This window comes from Dermacentor albipictus, chromosome 3 (genome assembly GCF_038994185.2).
Source record: "Dermacentor albipictus isolate Rhodes 1998 colony chromosome 3, USDA_Dalb.pri_finalv2, whole genome shotgun sequence".
NCBI classification, from domain to species: Eukaryota; Metazoa; Arthropoda; class Arachnida; order Ixodida; family Ixodidae; genus Dermacentor; species Dermacentor albipictus.
The window spans coordinates 89,114,832-89,134,875 of NC_091823.1; the positions used below are offsets into that span (position 1 = coordinate 89,114,832).

At 46.4% G+C, this 20,044-nt stretch overlaps 1 long non-coding RNA gene across 1 annotated transcript; it reads left to right on the top strand.

Moving 5' to 3' along the window:
- Window positions 1–7,534: 7,534 nt before the first annotated feature.
- Window positions 7,535–9,736, top strand: LOC139057460 (uncharacterized). The gene is made up of 2 exons (XR_011512805.1): window positions 7,535–7,672; window positions 7,789–9,736. It is a non-coding gene; the product is annotated as an uncharacterized lncRNA (long non-coding RNA).
- Window positions 9,737–20,044: the final 10,308 nt, after the last annotated feature.

A 20,044-nucleotide genomic window follows, 5' to 3' on the forward strand; every position in this document is an offset into this window, starting at 1 on the left:
ATATCTACGATAACTCATCATCGCACATTGAAGTGATGGTCCATCAATGGAAGGAAGCTTTCGGAAGGCAAGAAGAGGCCTGGCATAGCTAAAATGACCTTTTTTTACAAACAAAGGGAGCATTCTGTCTTCTGCACGAAAACTTAGTGTCTAGCTTCTCTTTCCGCGAAGATGTTTCACCAACTACTGGAGAAGCAAGAAGGCACTTGATTGCACTTGCTAAGGATAAAGCCACGCCTTTTAGCCTTTCACATGACCGACTGCGCATTGAGCATGCAACTTATATTTTGACAACACCAGTAAAGCTGTAGTTTGTAGCAGGTAGCTATGAACCATACTACGCAATCCGATTGGTCGAAGGTCCGAGTCCCCTATATATAACCACGCCGTCATTATCACTATCATTCACAAGTATTAGAAGCCTGCTACCAAAGCGCGACCATGTTGCCTCGTTTCTTGATGACAGCCATTCTGATATCATTGTTTTCACTGAAACGTGGCTAAATCCCGGAATAACTGATAATGAAATCTTCCCTCGCGATAATTCTTTTAACATATACAGGTGTGACCACGTTGGAAAAAGAGGTAGTGGCGCATTCTTGGACATCAAAAGAACTATTAGATCACATGTCATTAACATCGCTTCGTGTATTGAGATCATATGGGCACAATGCCTAACCAGTGACCACAAAGTGTGAATTGGAGGCTGCTATTGCCCACCCAATTCGAATCAGTGCTCTCTCGTTGAAATGCGCAGTAGCATTACAAAAGCAATGAAAACCTTTCAGGCTGATATCACTTATCTCCTTCGAGACTTCAATTTTACACTGATAGATTTGAATACACTATCATAGTCGTATCGATCATCAACCAAATTCATTTCTTTAACGTCATATTATAATTTATTCCAAATGGTTACCCGACTCACCCGCGGCGATATCATCTTAGACATAGTTCTTACTAGCGCCCCTGAATCATTTGGTGAAGTGACTTAGAAGGCTTCAGTGACCATAGGTTGCTTCAACTTACTCGTAATGTCCCCTTGCAGTCTACAAACGTCACTAGCGAAACTATCCGTGACTATAACAAAGGCGACTACCACAAAATAAACGAGGAACTTGAGACGTTTCTTTCGCACACTTTATTAACTTTGTTTTCTGCGCGGTTAGTTAATGAAAACTGGCTTCTTTTAAAGGAAAAAGTCTCCGCATTAGGATAAAAGTATATCACGCCAATCAAAATATCAGGTGATAAAACCAACCCATGGTTCACCCAATACCTTCGAAGGCTAAGGAATACGAAGAAACAGTTATAAACAAATGCAAAGCACACTGGCTCGCCCACGGTATAACAAAGATATAACCTATGCTTGAAATCCTACTGCTCAGCTGTAAGTGAGGGTAAAGATAAATACTATGCTCACAATCTACCCTCCCTTCTTAAGTCTAACCCCCAAAAGTTTTGGCGGGAATTATCGCATGATCAGGGTTCGCACCATATTTCCTTAGATGGTGAAAATGAAGTTCCGCTTCCTTATAGTGAATGCCCCGCGGTCTTTAACACGTTTCTTTTTCAACCGCATTCACAAAAGAAGACATATCACTCATTCCTGAAGTCACTGATTTCGACTGCCAGTGCATGGACCCCATCGATACCACTGAATATGGTATCGCATGTTTCATTAATAAACTTAACATAGCTAGCTCTTCAGGTGTCGATAACATTTATTCTAACGTTTTAAAAAAATGTAGCCTCGATAGCTAGCAAAATTTTGTACCATATTTTACACCTGTAATCGTTATCCGGGCAGCTCATCTCTGATAGGAAAATTTCCATAGTGGTACCTGTCTACAAAAGGGGCATCAAGAATTCCCCTGAAAACCACTTGGCAATGTCATTAACGTGCACATGCTGCAGAATGCTCGAGCATATTACAGCATCTCATATATATGAACATCTTGAATCAAATAATTTTTTCTTTACTGACCAACACGGCTTCAGGAAAGGTTTACCATACGGGACACAGTTACTAGAGTTAACAACTGACGTACATTCACACATGGACCATAGCCTTCGTATAGATTGTATCTTTCTCGACTTTTCTAATCCTTTCGACCATGTGGCTCACTGTCGTTTAATTTCCAAAATAATTGCTCTCAAATTAAGCTGTTTAACGCTAGCTTGTATCTGGAACTTTCTAACTAATCGTCAGCAATTTACCATTGTAAACAGCGTTACGTCGCCCCTCAACTACGTAACTTCCGGTGTAACGTGGGGCAGTGTATTAGGACCATTGCTTTTTCTAATCTGCATCAACGATCTGCCCAACAACATCTCTTCTTGCACGCGAATTTTCGCCAATGACTGTATAATATACCCACCAATTACCACCTTTGAGGACCACATTATTCTTCAAGGTGTCCTTCAACTCATTAGCGACTGGTGCAACATCTGACAAATAACACTTAATTCATGTAAATGCAAAGTAATGACTTTCACAGAAACACTTTAAATTAAGTTTTTCTGATTATATAAACACAGATCAAGTAATGGAAGCTTCACTGTACATATATGTAGGCGTTGATGTCACACCAGATCTTTCCTGGGCCTCTCATAGAACAACCATATGTACCAATGCTTCAAAAACACTAGGATACATTCGTCGCAACCTACGTGATTCCCGGTCTAACATACCCAAATTAACCTTGCTGACTTTCCTCCAACCGCAGCTCGAGTTCGCATCCCCGATGTGGTATCCTCATCATGAATAGCTAATCTTCATGTTTGAAGCCATCCGAAACCGAGCTAGTTGATTCATTTCTCGCAGTTACGATAGGCAGTGAAGCATAACTCAAACAAAACTTGACCCTTCACTACTTGCACTAAGTAGTCGTCGTGACGTGGCATTGCTGTCCTCGCTCCATAAATGTGTTCATCAAATGAAGTCATCGTCTTTGCTGCTGGAACGTGCAAGTTGTAGATCACGACAACTGAGTAATGAATAAAGTTTCAATCGCATCTACGAAAGCACCAATGCATTTAATCGGTGAGCTTTGCCACGAGGCATCCGTTTGTGGAGTTCTCTTCCTGAGAGCACTGTCACGCGAACGGATAGAGATAAATTTAGGCAACTCCTGAGCACGAAGTTTTGACCATAAAGAAGTGTCATACTTTATGCCATGTTCTGTATACCTGTGTAACTTCACGCAGGCTTTTTTTTTTCTCTTTCATTCCTTAAACTACACTTTTCTATCATGTGCGCAAGCAATGTGCGTAATCTTTGTACGCTACCCCTAAATGTAATTTCCGTTTGTCTCAGTACTGTTAGTATTTTTTTTCTGATTTACATGCTTTCGCTACACTATTTTACACAATGTTTGAATATGTGCGTGAGTAATTTGCGTGATAAAATTTATCCGATGTTTGTTTACTACCGCAGCTCTGCATTTGCAACCCTGTTTTGCAGCGATAATTTCTACTCATCGGTATTCTCGTGTACAGCTTTCTTACTGTGATGCCCCCCTTACTCAATGCTCTTCATGGTGCCCCTAAGGTATATTGAAATAAATAAATAAGATATTGGGACTGCAATGTATGTAGACTATCTCTGAAAGCAAACTCAATAGTTCCAGCATTTGATAATCTAACGATTTTATGCAGTAAGGTACGCCTATCGTTGGAGGCAGCAAATGATACTTTATCCGGACCTCGCCCTCGCCCGCAGGTTGAATGTAGCAAGCTGATAGTGTTTATAAATACGGTTATAACGGCCCCCGATAACTGGACACGATGCAAGTAGCGCCAGCTGAAATATGTTAGTGTGGTAAATGCCCACCATCAGGCATTCTCCGCAACGTGAGCTTGTATGGCGAATCCCGCGCTCCGTCCGCTATAGCGTATTCTGAGGAGGCTGTGATGTTATTGGGTGCAGTATCACTCCAGAAAGAGGCGGAAGCAGCACGCAGAAGCACAAACACACATCAGACTTGTATTGACGCACATAACACATAGATAACGGTACACACACGCGACAGTTCTCCAATATACCTCATAGACGACATGCAGCTATATGTATGTATCGGTCAATTATAATTGGCCTACAGTTCAGGCGGAAGCACGTGTCGCCGTGTCGGAGACCTCGTGGAACCGATGTCGGCCAGCGGGGTCGGACATCAAAGTCGGACCGCCTTGCGAGGCTCAGGTGGCCCGGCGCAACAGTCGATATACTGGAGCCTCCGCGTGCCCGGTTTCCCTCCGGCGGGGTTTGCGCTCAGGTGCCCACGGCCGCAGTAACCGGGTCACGTCCACAGCTGGTGGGGTAGCCCTGTAGCCGTTCACCCGAACGCTCGATCACCCCGGTTCAGGACTGCCAGTCCTCCTGGACCAGTTGACCTCCTCCTCATTATTTTTCGCCGGAAAGACAATGAGAATCGTGGCAAGTGAGTATACAATATGTAGGTTACTTCAAGGGCATTCTTTTGCCCAGGGCCATCGAACCTGAAACTCTGAGTTTAGATGGGCCTGGTGTGGAAGAGCAAGTTGGGGAATGGGAGGAATTACTCCAGTACATATCAGACTTGGCCAGAGAATGTAAGTATAAGCCGCGAACTGTGTAGCGGCAAAACAGGCAGCGCAAAGGCTCCCGAAGCGCCACAGATAGCGACGCACATAGTGCAGCGCACTCGCGGTCTGCTGCTGCCAGGCCGGTGTGGAATTTAGCTGCAGAAAACCGGAAAACCACGGCTATGCGAGCCACGCTGCGGCTTCGGCGGCTCCTGGCGGCGGCCAGTCCTGGTTCGGTAATGATCTATGCCCACATTTGGTGTTTCTTTGTTTCGCTTTGCCCGACCTGTCATATATGCTGCGCTGAACTTTACACCTCAAAACACTAATTTAAGAGCTTGCACCTAATGTGAAGTCCATAGTTTCGGTTTGATAGGCAGCGGGAAAACTTAAGCTGCGGATAGTTCAACAAACCAAATTAATTGCGTTTCAATTGAAAAAGCAAAAATTTTATTTTATTTTGTACTAATGTACTCACTATGATCAGAAATAAAGATGAACAAGTTCCTACACTTTTCTTCATTGTGTAACTGTGTTTGTACATGACAGAATTCAGAACAGCTCGCAGCATTGCAATGAACAATTGTGTGGCTTCATTCTTGTCGTGACCTCAACAAAATTGTAATCATAATGAGTGTGATTTCGCAGGATGATCGCAAGCCCTGATACTTGTTATTAATAAAATAGGACTTAGGTACAGCGTGAATACCTGGAGATACGCCTCGATAAGCGCGTTCGCCCAACGCGCGTCGTCTCACATTTGACCATTTATTAATTTATTTTTTTTATTTACTTATTTATTTAGTTATTTGATTACATTGCCTATCGCAGGGTTTCATAGCAGGTGGGCATATAGTGTGGACAAATACAATTAAGATTAACACAAATTTATTAAATTCAATTACTAAGTACAACTAGTTTCCCCTGCGTTGTCCTTGGTGTATTTGTTTCTTGGCTTCTTGGTGATATGATTACATCTGTAATATAAACAGACAGGGAAAGAAAAAAATGATGAAATAATTTCACTAAACTAAGAAGTTTAACGAGAGAAAAGAATGACATGAAAAAATATCAGACGACGAAAAAGAAAGATACATTCTATGGCATTTGAAATTTGTGAGCGTGGGAAAACAAAATGAAGAAATACGTACACGTACATCCGCTTCCACCTCAGCTCTAACGACGCAGTTCCACCGCATACGAACCCGCCATAGCTTCGCATGCCTACGACGCCTGGTAGCCTCTGGGGTAACATTTACGCTGCGCAGCAGCACAGGTCTCGAGCGCTCGCTGCCACTGTCATTGTGTCACCCTTCGAGCAAGCTGTAACTAATAAAAGAGTGCGTGGATTTATGTACTTGTATTTGTTAACCCCCAATAAAGCTGCTACTACATCGTAGAATAGACGTTTTACTGTCGTGTTACGACAATTCCTCAAAATTATGTGTTAACCATTCTTTGTCAAAAAGTCACTATGAATAACATAAATTGTAACGTCATCGCAATTATTATGAGCACTTCACCAAAAATTGAGCGCTAATGGAATATGCTCAGTTTTCATTCAAGTTTGAGGACACTGATCGTTACAAGAGCACTCCATTTCACGTTTCTACCATTCAGTATATGTCTGATACCTCAGTGCGTCACTGCTGTTAATTGTTTTTCTCATTCTCTACCCATAATCATGATCGTATTTGTTTTTCTTTCTTTGCGTTCCATTCCACTCACGCTACTGCCCACTAGCTGATTAGATACAGTATCGCCCACCGACGCCACCACGCGGGGAGGCTAAGGTCGGCGCTCTCGGCCTGCGCCTTGGTTCCGGATGCAAAAGACAACGAAAATAAGCTTGAGCGGCGCGTGTTCGTTGCGCAAGCACAGCACGCGTAATGTTATAGAAGCCTATTAACCTGGTCCTCTCGGGTAAGGCGCTCCTCGGCGACCCATTGGTTCCCGACCTCTCATTCAGGGCGACCTCATCTTGCCTTTATAACACATTCTTAGAAGTAACCGAAACATTGAACATAAGGCAAACGGGAGTGATTAAAGCCCGGTGTTCGTCTGATTGTTTCGGCTAAAACATCTGAAGCGACTATGACGTCACAGCGTTTGTTGCCGATTGCCCCACACTTTCTTGCACGATTCGCTAAGCTTATTCTATCTGTGCGTTCCTTATTTTAACTATTTGTAATTCCTCATCTGTTTATATGCTCATCGCAGTCTACATCACGACCGTTTGAGTGTGTTTGTGACTTTGTTTAAAAACTCATTGTGGTGTAACTAGCGTTTGCCTTTTATATTGATACGTTCATGGGTGTATATGACTGTGTGAATTTGTGACCCTATGACGTGGTTTCTTTTCATTTTCTTATATATTTTATTATTTATTTACATGTACTTTACAGGCCTTCGAGAAGGCAAAGTCTCTGTAAGGGGGGAAATACGTTAACATATTTGTATGGAATCGGGAAAAAATAAACATCAGAATAATGAAAGGAGTACGCACAGAACATGGAAAATTAATACATTAGCAAATACAATATGTAGAGCAATAAGAATAAATGGTAAACAACAACATAATAGCGTAATAACATTGTAAACGTTTTTGCATGTTATACAGTAGTAAGTATTGTAAAAAAATTGGGAGCACTGAAATTCTTTAACTTGTAGAAAAAATGCAAGAAAATTGCTAAAGACATGACATATTATTTATATTGTTGGTTCCGCTATGCGAACAGGAGTAGCCGTCACCATTATAAGGTGACTACGTCTCTTTTATTTTCATTTCACAAAAAGAATCAACGTAATAGCAGCAATCACTATGATAATTCGCTGCGGCGTTGCGCGTGAACATTTAGCTGTGACCTAGCACCTCTGAAGACGCCTGATCACGGGACGCTACTGCTTTTATCTACGAGAACTTCGCATTTTATCAATTGCTTTTACGTTCCACAAGCATAAAGCGACTCACGGTATTCTCGAAACCGATGACGCCACAGTGTCTCTACGGTCGACCAATAGGGCGCCAGTAAGTGGCATTAAACCAGCTATAAAACGTGAGCGAAATCCCTGCAGGCGCCATTCCTGCAAAGATCGAAGCAGCGGAAAGGTACGATGATTTTCTGTTCTATTTTTTTTAGTTTGCGGTCGCTGTACCAAGTGGCTTCTTTTCGTATGTAAATTATGTGCATGCATTGCATAATCTTGTTTACTACGTGTTCCCAGGTTGAGTCACCCGGTCAAGATGAGGTCCTTGTCACTCTTTCTGTTGGCCGTATGCCTGCTTGCGGTGCAGGCTCACGATCTTGCAGCACGAACCTTCCATTTTGTGCCCAGCTACCCGGCACAGCTTCAGGGCCATCATGGCTACAGCATGTCAGCCCAGGCTCATGGGCACTCCAGTCACGCATTGCCGGCGCACCATGGCTCGCATGCTGGTCATGTTCACCAAGCGCATGGGCATGTAGTACGTCACGGACACGGTCAGTTCGCCAACGCTCACCTGCACCAAGTTGTCCACGGGCATCGGCACAATAACCACCAGCACTCTGCAGAGACTCATTCCGCAACAGCACCCATTGCATCGAAAGGGGACCCGGTCCCAGCCCCGATGTGCCATGTCGTCAAGGTTCCCGTTCATGCCACGGTTCCCGCTGCGCCGCCAATGTCGAACTCGGGGTCATCCGGTACCCAGCATGTCGGTTATTATATCGCCAATTCCTTCAGTCACGTCTTCGGTAAGGTTGTGAACCCGGTGGTGGCCCTCCTACAGAACGCGTCTGTTTCGTTGAACCGCACCGCTCCCCAAGATACCAAGGCCACTAGTCTTCAGCACTCCTTTGCTGTGCCCCCCGCAGTGGTTAACGAAAAGCCAAGCGCTATCATGAAGTTCGCGCATCAGCCGATGACCACCACTTCGGTCCCAGCACGTCCTTCAGTCGTTACTGATGCGACCACTGCGCCCAGTCTGGAAACAGCAGTTCCAAGCTCTGTGGCCGAGGTGACGGCTCTTTCCCGCCTGACGACAAAGCTATCGACGCTCCCTCCTGTAGTGGTAAGCACACTCGGCGCTCCACGCCCCGACGCCTTCCCTGTACAATCCACCACAATTGTTTCAAACGATATGCCCACTTCCGTCCCTGAAGTCTCATCAAACAGCAATGTAGCAGTCCGGGTTGCACGTACTACAGCGGCGGTATCGGGGCCCACTTTAAGAAGCACTGTGACGTCTCCTCGTACTACTTTATCTCCCAGGACACCGACTAGCACTGTTCATACAACCTTCACTCAAGGTCCCCTGAATCTGCGCTCCAACTCCTTCCCTATCTCGTCGACTGACCTACCTGCTTCCATTCCTCAAGAGGTCTCGTCCACAACCAGTGTCTCAGCAGCGGTATCTGACTCAACCTTACCCGTCAAAGTCGCAACCACCGGGGCGGCAGCGCATGGAACATTATCGACTACTACTTTAACAAGCACTGTTGACCCCACGACCCCAACCATACCTTCCCTGGATCCGCGTACTGACGCCTTCACTGCCCTGGTTACTTCGACGGACGCGCCAACTTTTGGTCCTGTACATCGGCAGCAGGCAAATAAGACCACCGCAACATCGGCAGGTACTGACGTCCCCACGCCGCTTTTCAACGAATCTAATACATTGTTCGTGCCCACGTCTGCACCAAAATATCCTGTAGCTTCTACGTTTCCCGCGAGCGCACCCTCCGCACGGTTCTCTAATTTCACTGCCACTGCAAGCAACGCAGAAACTACTTCAACCCCGCCCTCTACAGCAGCTCCAACTCTTCTGGCTACTAGGGCCCCACTGACCATGACTACGGGAGCTGACCTCAATGCTGCACCTGTGACACCATCTGCTATCATGCTTCCAGTTGTGGAACATTCCACGACTCCTGAGCGTTCCTCTTCTCAACCTGGGAGGTCTGCTGCCCTTGAAGCCCCTAAAGTCCGACCGAAAATTCGCTTGCTGAACCATGGCGTTTCCGGTGGGACTGGCACGATGTAGCGATAATGTAAAGTGATATTTTTGTATAGCATGACTGTTCAGGCGTGCGTGCAATGTTTTAAGAATTTTACTGTGAGCCTTTTGCATGATATAAATCTTGACCGGTGTCCTAATTTTGCGCAATAAACACGGGCATTTTATCAAACATTTCCAGTTTCTTCCTGTGTGCGTCGCACACCATTACGCGTCGCGCAAAGGCAGCGCACGCACCACGCGCAGCACGTTTATCCCGTGCCACGCTATAGTCGACACAGCGAAGTTACACCATCATTTTTCATCAGGCGTTTCCACAACGTGCTTCATTTCGCTAACTCAACATAGTGCTCGGCTCCTGTGACAACCTCACATACTGGACACTCTGGATCTGCCCTCTAATGCAGGCAGTCCCACTTAGCGTTTAAAGAAAGGCTGAACTGAAGCCACATACCTGAACGCTGTGCACTCGCTTGGTGACGGGCAATAACTTCGAAGATGCATTGCTGAAATTCTTGCACCATGCAGAATTGGAAGCTTTCGATCGTCTTTTATTCGTCATGCTCCTTTCCGAAAATATGCTCTACCTAAATAAATTATTTTGCCTGTACTGCTATAGAGTACGGAACTTCATCCGTTGTCGATTATCACCCTGAGTGCGTGCACTGATGAAATGGTGTTTTCCACAGGTATCGCGCGAAACTGCTCTGTGCGAAACGCATTTCTCAAATATTCATACACCTCGCACTCTGAATGCTATTGTCGCGTGCAGACGCGAGTCGCAACGATATTAGGGGTGAGGACATTTATTTATTCATTAGTTGCATTGCAGTAGAGGCGTTGGTTACAAAGCATCAGGCCCGCACCAAGTGAGACAGTACATTGCATTGAAAGGACACAGATCTTAACACATTCTCGATGGAACATAATAATCCGAATGTTACACATCACGAAAAAAAATATGGATAACAGACACCCTAATTTGTCGAAGTGGCAGAGCAGGAGACACAAAGCAGCACACATAAAGTAATTACATGCACCATGGCAGTTCCGTGCCGCTCAAAAAATCTGAGTCAACCGTAGTTCGTACGACATGGACTGGGAGTTCGTTCCATTGATTTATCGTGCATGTAAAAAAAAAATTGACACAGGCACGGTCACTCAGCTATTGTATTTGTGTTTAGTGAGTGGTCACGTCGTAGTGAAACATAACCTTACGTGTAGCTGATGCACAAGGCTATTTACAATAGCGCGACCCCATAGCAACCGGGAACAGGTCGTCTTCATCTTCAGTGCAGCCTCACTCTGGCGGTTGTTCCGTATCAACACCCCCGCCAATAGAAGCAGTGTCCCAGTGCTTAAGCTGCACATCCGTGGTGAAAGATGTGAGATGGCTTTAGCATCGCTACGTGAACGCTGTCACTTGCAGCTGACGACGACGATGAGAGGTGGGCGAAGACGATTTCATACGTGACATCGGCAGCTTTTCGGAAAGGCTCACACGACGGATAGGGGACCATAGAAGCACCAGAGAGCCAAGAGGAAAGCACACGTCACGATGGTGACAATCACAAAGGCGTCTCTAATGCTCCTATGAGGCCTCTAGACAGGTGCGCGCGATCTACCGCACGTGGTCGGCGCGGGCGACAGCGTCGAGGGCGTGTTCAGCGGCGGAACGTGCGGGCGCTGATGGCAGCAAGGTGTCCAAGGGCAACGAGGGTTCTCGGCCGTATAGGAGATATAACGGTGAAAAAATTATGCAGATCTCACGCACTGTGGGAATCGATGCAAGCGAAGCTTTTCGTGCTGGATGCTTTGATTGATGATAATTAGCAGTCATGTTGACGGCTAAAGCTTAACTTCTTCATCGTTTAGGCTAACACGAGAGTGGTGAGTTGATGTTAAACGTTACCTTGCGTGCACCACTGCTGTTGGTCTGTGTAGTATACAGAACACACAGGGAGACGCGTTTCCTTTAGGCATTGTTGTGCGCCATATTTTATAACTTCTGAGAGGGTTGAGCGTTGTCATTTCCTCATAGGGCACATCACATTGGGGCAGAAGTATTAAACTTGAATTTGATTGTGGGGCTGTACGTTCTAAAACCACACTCGGATTATGAGGCAAGCCGTAGTGGCGGACCCCGGATTAGTTTTGACACCGTGATAAACAGGCCTGGAGTGTGGCCTGATCCCGGTGACCAGAACCGGTAACGCACTCCCTCACCAGAGCAGGATTGGCCACCCTGGTGCAGTACTTGGCCACAACCTCCTATATGAACAACACAATCAAACCCCGGCCCTCAGTCCCCAGCAGCTGCGAAGCAACTGACCACGGCGGCGGTCAGACCTGCGACGCTGCAGAGGGTGCTAAGAATCACTGGCTCCGGACAGGCCGCCATTGGAATATGAACCTGGCAACGTTTAACGCTAGAACGTTATCTAGTGAGGCGAGTCTAGCAGTGCTATTGGAGGAATTAGAGGGCAGCAAATGGGATATAATAGGGCTCAGCGAAGTTAGGAGGCCAAAAGAAGCATATACAGTGCTAAAAAGCGGGCACGTCCTGTGCTACCGGGGCTTAGAAGAGAGAAGGGAACTAGGCGTCGGATTCCTGATTAATAAGAATATAGCTGGTAACATACAGGAATTCTATAGCATTAACGAGAGGGTGGCAGGTCTTGTTGTGAAACTTAATAAGAGGTACAAAATGAAGATTGTACAGGTCTACGCCCCTACATCCAGTCATGATGACCAGGAAGTCGAAAGCTTCTATGAAGACGTGGAATCGGCGATGGGTAGAGTGAAAACTAAATACACTATACTAATGGGTGACTTTAATGCCAAGGTAGGCAAAAAGCAGGCTGGAGACAAGGCAGTGGGGGAATATGGCATAGGCACTAGGAATATCAGGGGGGAGTTATTGGTAGAGTTTGCGGAACAGAATAATATGAGGATAATGAATACCTTCTTCCGCAAACGGGATAGCCGAAAGTGGACGTGGAGGGGCCCGAACGGCGAGACTAGAAATGAAATAGACTTCATACTCTGCGCTAACCCTGGCATCATAAAAGATGTGGACGTGCTCGGCAAGGTGCGCTGCAGTGACCACAGGATGGTAAGAACTCGAATTAGCCTAGACCTGAGAAGGGAACGGAAGAAACTGGTACATAAGAAGCCGATCAATGGGTTAGCGGTAAGAGGGAAAATAGAGCAATTCCAGATCAAGCTACAGAACAGGTATTCGGCTTTAACTCAGGAAGAGGACCTTAGTGTTGAAGCAATGAACGACAATCTTGTGGACATCATTAAGGAGTGTGCAATGGAAGTCGGTGGTAACTCCGTTAGGCAGGATACCAGTAAACTATCGCAGGAGACGAAAGATCTGATCAAGAAACGCCAATGTATGAAAGCCTCTAACCCTACAGCTAGAATAGAACTGGCAGAACTTTCGAAGTTAATCAACAAGCGTAAGACAGCTGACATAAGGAAGTATAATATGGATAGAATTGAACATGCTCTCAGGAACGGAGGAAGCCTAAAAACAGTGAAGAAGAAACTAGGAATTGGCAAGAATCAGATGTATGCGTTAAGAGACAAAGCCGGCAATATCATTACTAATATGGATGAGATAGTACAAGTGGCTGAGGAGTTCTATAGAGATTTGTACAGTACCAGTGCCACCCACGACGATAATGGAAGAGAAAATAGTCTAGAGGAATTCGAAATCCCACAGGTAACGCTGGAAGAAGTAAAGAAAGCCTTGGGAGATATGCAAAGGGGGAAGGCAGCTGGGGAGGATCAGGTAACAGCAGATTTGTTGAAGGATGGTGGACAGATTGTTCTAGAGAAACTGGCCACCCTGTATACGCAATGCCTCATGACTTCGACCGTACCCGAATCTTGGAAAAATGCTAACATAATCCTAATCCATAAGAAAGGGGACGCCAAAGACTTGAAAAATTATAGACCAATCAGCTTACTGTCCGTTGCCTACAAACTATTTACTAAGGTAATCGCAAATAGAATCAGGAACACCTTAGACTTCTGTCAAGCAAAGGACCAGGCAGGATTCCGTAAAGGCTACTCAACAATAGATCATATTCACACTATCAATCAGGTGATAGAGAAATGTGCGGAATATAACCGACCCTTATATATAGCTTTCATTGATTACGAGAAAGCATTTGATTCTGTCGAAACCTCAGCAGTCATGGATGCATTACGGAATCAGGGTGTAGACGAGCCATATGTAAAAATACTGAAAAATATCTATAGCGGCTCCACAGCCACCATAGTCCTCCATAAAGAAAGCAACAAAATCCCAATAAAGAAAGGCGTCAGGCAGGGAGATACGATCTCTCCAATGCTATTCACAGCGTGTTTACAGGAGGTATTCAGAGACTTGGATTGGGAAGAAATGGGGATAAAAGTTAATGGAGAATACCTTAGTAACTTGCGATTCGCTGATGATATTGCCTTGCTTAGTAACTCAGGGGACCAACTGCAATGCAAGCTCACTGACCTGGAGAGGCAAAGCAGAAGAGTGGGTATAAAAATTAATCTGCAGAAAACTAAAGTAATGTTTAACCGTCTCGGAAGAGAACAGCAGTTTACAATAGGCAGCGAAGCACTGGAAGTCGTAAGGGAATACATCTACTTAGGGGAGTTAGTGACTGCGGATCCGGATCATGAGACAGAAATAATCAGAAGAATAAGAATGGGCTGGGGTGCGTTTGGCAGCATTCTCAGATCATGAATAGCAGGCTGCCATTATCCCTCAAGAGAAAAGTGTATAATAGCTGTGTCTTACCAGTACTCACCTACGGGGCAGAAACCTGGAGGCTTACGAAAAGGGTTCTACTCAAATTGAGGACGACGCAACGAGCTATGGAAAGAAGAATGATAGGTGTAACGTTAAGGGATAAGAAAAGAGCAGATTGGGTGAGGGAACAAACGCGAGTTAATGACATCTTAGTTGAAATCAAGAAAAAGAAATGGGCATGGGCAGGACATGTAATGAGGAGGGAAGATAACCGATGGTCATTAAGGGTTACGGACTGGATTCCAAGGGAAGGGAAACGTAGCAGGGGACGGCAGAAAGTTAGGTGGGCGGATGAGATTAAGAAGTTTGCAGGGACGGCATGGCCACAATTAGTACATGACCGGGGTTGTTGGAGAAATATGGGAGAGGCCTTTGCCCTGCAGTGGGCGTAACCAGGCTGATGATGATGATGATGATGATGTTCTCTAACGTGTCCCAAAATCTAAGTGCACGTGCATTTTCTATTTCGCCCCCGTCGAAATGCGGCTGCCGCGATGGAGATCAAATCCATGACCGCTAGCAATACCATAGCCACAAAGCTAACACGGCGGCCACAGGAATGTTGATTCGATGGTCGACCGCTTCCGTAGTGTCTCCTGCGATGCGCTCGAATTAATGCGGCTCTGCTTCTGCACGCCCTGCGTAAGTTGCCAGCTTGAGAGATTTGCATTGCGTTTATTTTTCAGAAATAGCAACATACTGTACCGTAGCTTGAACTTAAGCTCATCCTGTTTTCCCGCAACCGCTGTCGTATAGTAGTGGGGTTTCCTTGCCTTCTCACGTCATCCCCCCCCCCTCTCTTATATTGGAGCTGCCTCTTCTCCCTCTCCTTCTGCTCCTCTTTACAGTTCTACCGGCGTCCCTTCTGGCCTCACACGTTAGTCGAAAGGGAAGCGCTGCAGTTTCTGCAATGCTTCTGAGTGGAGTCACGGACAATTACAGCTGTCAAACGGCTAATGCGGCGACGGCCAAGGAGCTCCAGAGGGCATTGTGCACATTCGAAGTAGTATTAGGGATTAGTAAGAGGCGATTGGAGGATTGGTGGAAGAAAAGTAGGGAAACGACAAAAGAACGGAGACGCACAAAAGCAAAGTTCGAATAGGGGATCAGAAAATTTGGTTGTGGGAGTTCATAGTGTTTTTTTTAACCTAGGTAGGACATTATGCAGTATAATAGTAAGAGGTTGGTGGCGCAATCCGCCAACCCGTTCCAAAGGGGACGCTCATAACATCCATCCATCCTTGGTGGGGTGAAAACGAGTTTCTCCCGTCGCCTTTCCTCTCTTACTCGCGCCCATCATCTATATACACGCTCTGACCCACCTCCCGACACGATGTGCGCAACAGCAGCCCACAGCAGCAGCAGCTGTGGGAAAGTCGAAGGAAGAGGAAAAGAAAGCTTCGCTTTAATAGCTGTCATGGTGGAGCTTCAGCATCGTAGTACGGGGCGCTGATTGTCGTATGAGGCGCACTTTCGACATCACTTTACAATAATTATTATAATTACGTGTCAGCGACAACTGAGTGACACCACTTCGCTTTCGCAAGCTTTGTTATCCTCGTCCATCTTCAGTTTTCCGCATTTTCGGCAAAATGCGGCTGCGTTTAAGGGCGTTTCGAAGCTTGCAGGCTGAAATAACCACGGGGCGCTGGCATATGACAGTTCAGTAGCCGCAAGTAGCGTGATGAGAACCGGCTCTGCTAGGAGCGAGCAAGTTGTGTGCTGTGGTGGTGCATCTCCGGCCGTCGCTTACGCATGCTGCTTTCCACGCCGGATAACTTTTCTAGGACGGAAACCGAAATAACCTTGTTCTCTGTTTGCCAGTGAAGCGATTTGCGCACAATATGCAACACAACTAACCGGTCTTTTTACGAAAATACCGTGATCAAAGCCACCACAAACCAGAGTTTCAAGGTGTGCTAGGGCTGCGCCAGTTCGTCTGCTTCTCGTATCTAACCATGTAAAGGGCGCTCGTGACAGCCGTGTTCGCGCATGCGCAATAGTGTTTTTGCTAACCGTTAATTTGTGCTTTGCCGAGCAGGAGTGGAGGATGTCTTCGATGACTGCTGAGAGAACGCTACGGCCACGGTCAGTTATTAACTGCCACAGAGCACCGTGCACTAAAATGATGTGGTAGAGTAGGAAGTCCGCGACGTCAGTCACTGACGTCTACTTTACGATATGTACGAGCCCTCCCGACAAGCGCAACTTGTTGGGAGGGCTCTTGGGATGGCGTACCACGTAGCGTAATCAGTAGCGATGGCGACCCATTTATAACAGCGGAGATGTTATACACCATGTTCTGGTGGTTGGTGCGCGTAAGCAGAAAAGATGGCGCCTCCCCCCCCCCACCCCAGAGCTAAAAAAGCTAAAGCATAAAGGAAGAGCGCATCACCCGGTATGCCCCAGCTGCGTTTAATGGCAAGAAGTGTCAAAACGTTTTCTGATAAAAATATATCGTAATAAAAAAAGTAAAACCTGAATATATGCTGTTTAGTAACGATTGCTTTTTGACGTCGCGGGCTCTATAGGCAAACCACGTAATCTTATCTCAGTTCCTTACCAAGTAGTTCGTGACGTTTCTTTTGGAAAGGCTCGGCATTAATGTTACACAAACATTATTGTGCCCAAGGCGCGTCATCGGTCGTGTATTGGCCTTACATTGGCCAAGAACATTTCCAGTGTCGCTACAGAGCCGCTGGGCATATATCATAGGGATCAAAAAGTTATAGGTACTTGGGTGACCAAACAATATATCCAAGAAAGCAAAAAAGAAGGTTAAAACAAAAAAAATGCATTGAGTTTGCAATTCAACAAAACAACAACAAAATCGGCAAAAACAAATTTTGTTGTGGTATGTGTATTTTATTTTCAATCAACATATTTATCACCGTATATACAGCTCCGCCGGTCATTCACCTTCATAGAGTGAAATGGCTCTGAATTTTTTTTCTTTTTTGTGGGGCCCGAGAGATGAAACGACCCAAGAAGGTCTAGACCAACTCGTAAGAAGGATTCGGACAGGACGTCGATTGGCTGGAGGCATCCAGATGGAAGCGCGGAGGGCTTCTTCCGGCGCTAGCAGCGCTCACAAGCGGCAAAGTAACGCCGCACGGAGCGGGCGAGACCTGGCCAAAAGCGACGGTGTACACGGTCGTATGTGCGGGAGAAGCCTAAGTGCCCAGACAAGGGAGCGTCGTGAAGTTGGCAGAGAACAGTCGAACGCAGATGAGATGGGATGACAAGTAGAAGTTCAGGGCCGTGGGGATCAAAATTACGGCGGTATAATGTATCCTCCGTGAGGAGAAACATCCGGAGAGATACGTCACCAGGTGTTGACCCCCGCCGGTCGATGAGGGCTCGTAATGCAGAATCGCGGCGTTGTTAATTGCCGATTTCAAGCAACTGTGACACAGATAAAACGCAAGCAGTTGTGTCCCCATCTACTGGTTCTTCCACGGAGTAGCGGAAAGATCAACCTGCATCCTGGTGCAAGCGTCCCGTTTTATATACGACGGAGTACGTATATTCTTGCCGACGTAAAGCCCAGCGAGATAGTCAACCCGCGGGTTCCTTGGGCGACGGTATCCAGCAGAGAGCGTGTTGATCAGAATTGCTCACACAAGAGCGAGGCACCCGCGTTCTCTTTGATTGAATAATCGCGCTCGGCGGGTTACAGAAATCGGCTGGCATAGGCTATAACGCGATCATGTCCACGCTGGCGTTGCGCTAACACTACTCCTATGCCGTGACCAGTGGCATCCGTTCGAACTTCCGTTGAGGCAGACGGGTCAAAGCGGGCCACGATTTGAGGCGTGGTAAGGAGAGTAGGGAGATGAGAAAAAAATGCGGCATGATCGGGACTCCTAGAAAACGGGCCGTTTTTTTTTAATAGGTCGGTAAGAGGACGTGTTATGCCCGCAAAGTCCTTTACGAAGCGCCGGAAACACCAGCACCGCCCTACGAAACTACGAAAGTCCTTTGTAGACTCCGAGACTGAAAAGCTCGTAACGGCGCGATTTTTTCAGGATCAAGACGCACGCTTCTTGCACCAGGTGTCCAAGGACGGTGATTTAGAGCCGAGCGAGGTGACATATTCAGGAGATGTCACCTCTCTGAAACGCGATCGAGATGCGTGTCGATTGTGGGCGAGAAAACGATGACAACGTCGAGATAGCACAAACAGGTGGACGACTTGAACCCCTGAAGCAAAGAGTTCATCATGCGTTCGAAGGTGGCCGGCGCGTTACAGAGACCGAAATACCTTGAACTGAGTAAGACCGTCAGGGGTAACAAATGCAGTCTTCTCTGGGTCCATGTCGTTGACGGCAATCTGCCAGCAGCTGGACCGTACGTCAATAGAAGAAAAATAGGTGGCACCGTACAGGCAGTCTAGACCATCATCAATACATCGCAAAGGGTAAGCGTATTTTTTGGTGATTTCGTGCAGGTGGCAGTAATCTACACATAACCGCCTCGTTCCATTCTTCTTTTCGACCAGTACGACGGCAGAAGCCCAGAGATTAGAGGAAGGCTCGATAATATCCTTTGCAAGCATCTTTTTTACTTCCTGTTGGTTAACTCTTCGTACCGACGCAGAAACACGATATCGACGTCGGCGAATAGGGTTCCCATCACCAGTATTTATGCGATGGGTCACGACAGACGTTTGGCCTCACGGTCGATTGTCAAATTCAAAAATGTCGCGACAGCCTTCAAGAACGCGGCAGAGGGCTTCAGCTTGAGCAAGTACAAGCTTAGAGGAAACCATCTTCTCAACGTCGACGCCACTGCCGTGGGATGACGTAGCGGTATGAGCTGATTTTCAACAAGCTTCGGCTATGATGGGTTCGACCTGATCATCCTGCAGAGCGCTAATTTCAGTCAATTAGATTCCTTATGGGAGAACTTGCGCGGTAGGCGCGAAACTGACAAGAGGAAGGCAAGCTGCGACGTAAATCGTGGCTTCAGACATAGAGGCTTCCTTAGATGAAGTGCCGCAAGCAGGAGCCGCAGTTGCATTGTCGGCGTTGCGACCGCTGCGAGGCTCCACGGTGGGTACGGGGAACATCGACCTCCACCAAATAATATTACGCGTAGCTCATGCACAAGGCTATTTACAATGCGTAGGCCAACGGTGGCCAAGATGGCTATGTAGCGGATGTAGATGTACATCCTTGTGATCTACTGGCACGTGCTCAATATAACGCGAAACAAAAATACGTAAAAGCTGCGCTCAAATTTCGCTTTAGGGAGTACCTTACTCGTCGGAGATTGTTCGTTTCTCTTCGAACAGCAGCGACGTGCCCCAGGCTTATAATACGACTCAGTAACAGGGCTTACGTAAATCAGCGACACACCATGAAGCACACAGTGAAGAGGACGAAGAGCTCGACATCTGATTTTTGATGCTGATTAGAAGTAACAAAAATACTAAAAAGGAGAACGTGATACCTTACATCATGCACTCGTGCCACGTAGCCTTTGCGCTTAACAGTCAAACGCATTGATAGTTTGCACGTGACGACACAGACGCCGCTTCTCACCGTGCTAGTACCAAAACACGAAAGCGACAATGACGTGGGTCTACCATATTATCACGCGTGCATAGTTCTGCCTTTTGGCGGTTACCACTTTTCACAGGATTATTGCGGTTATAG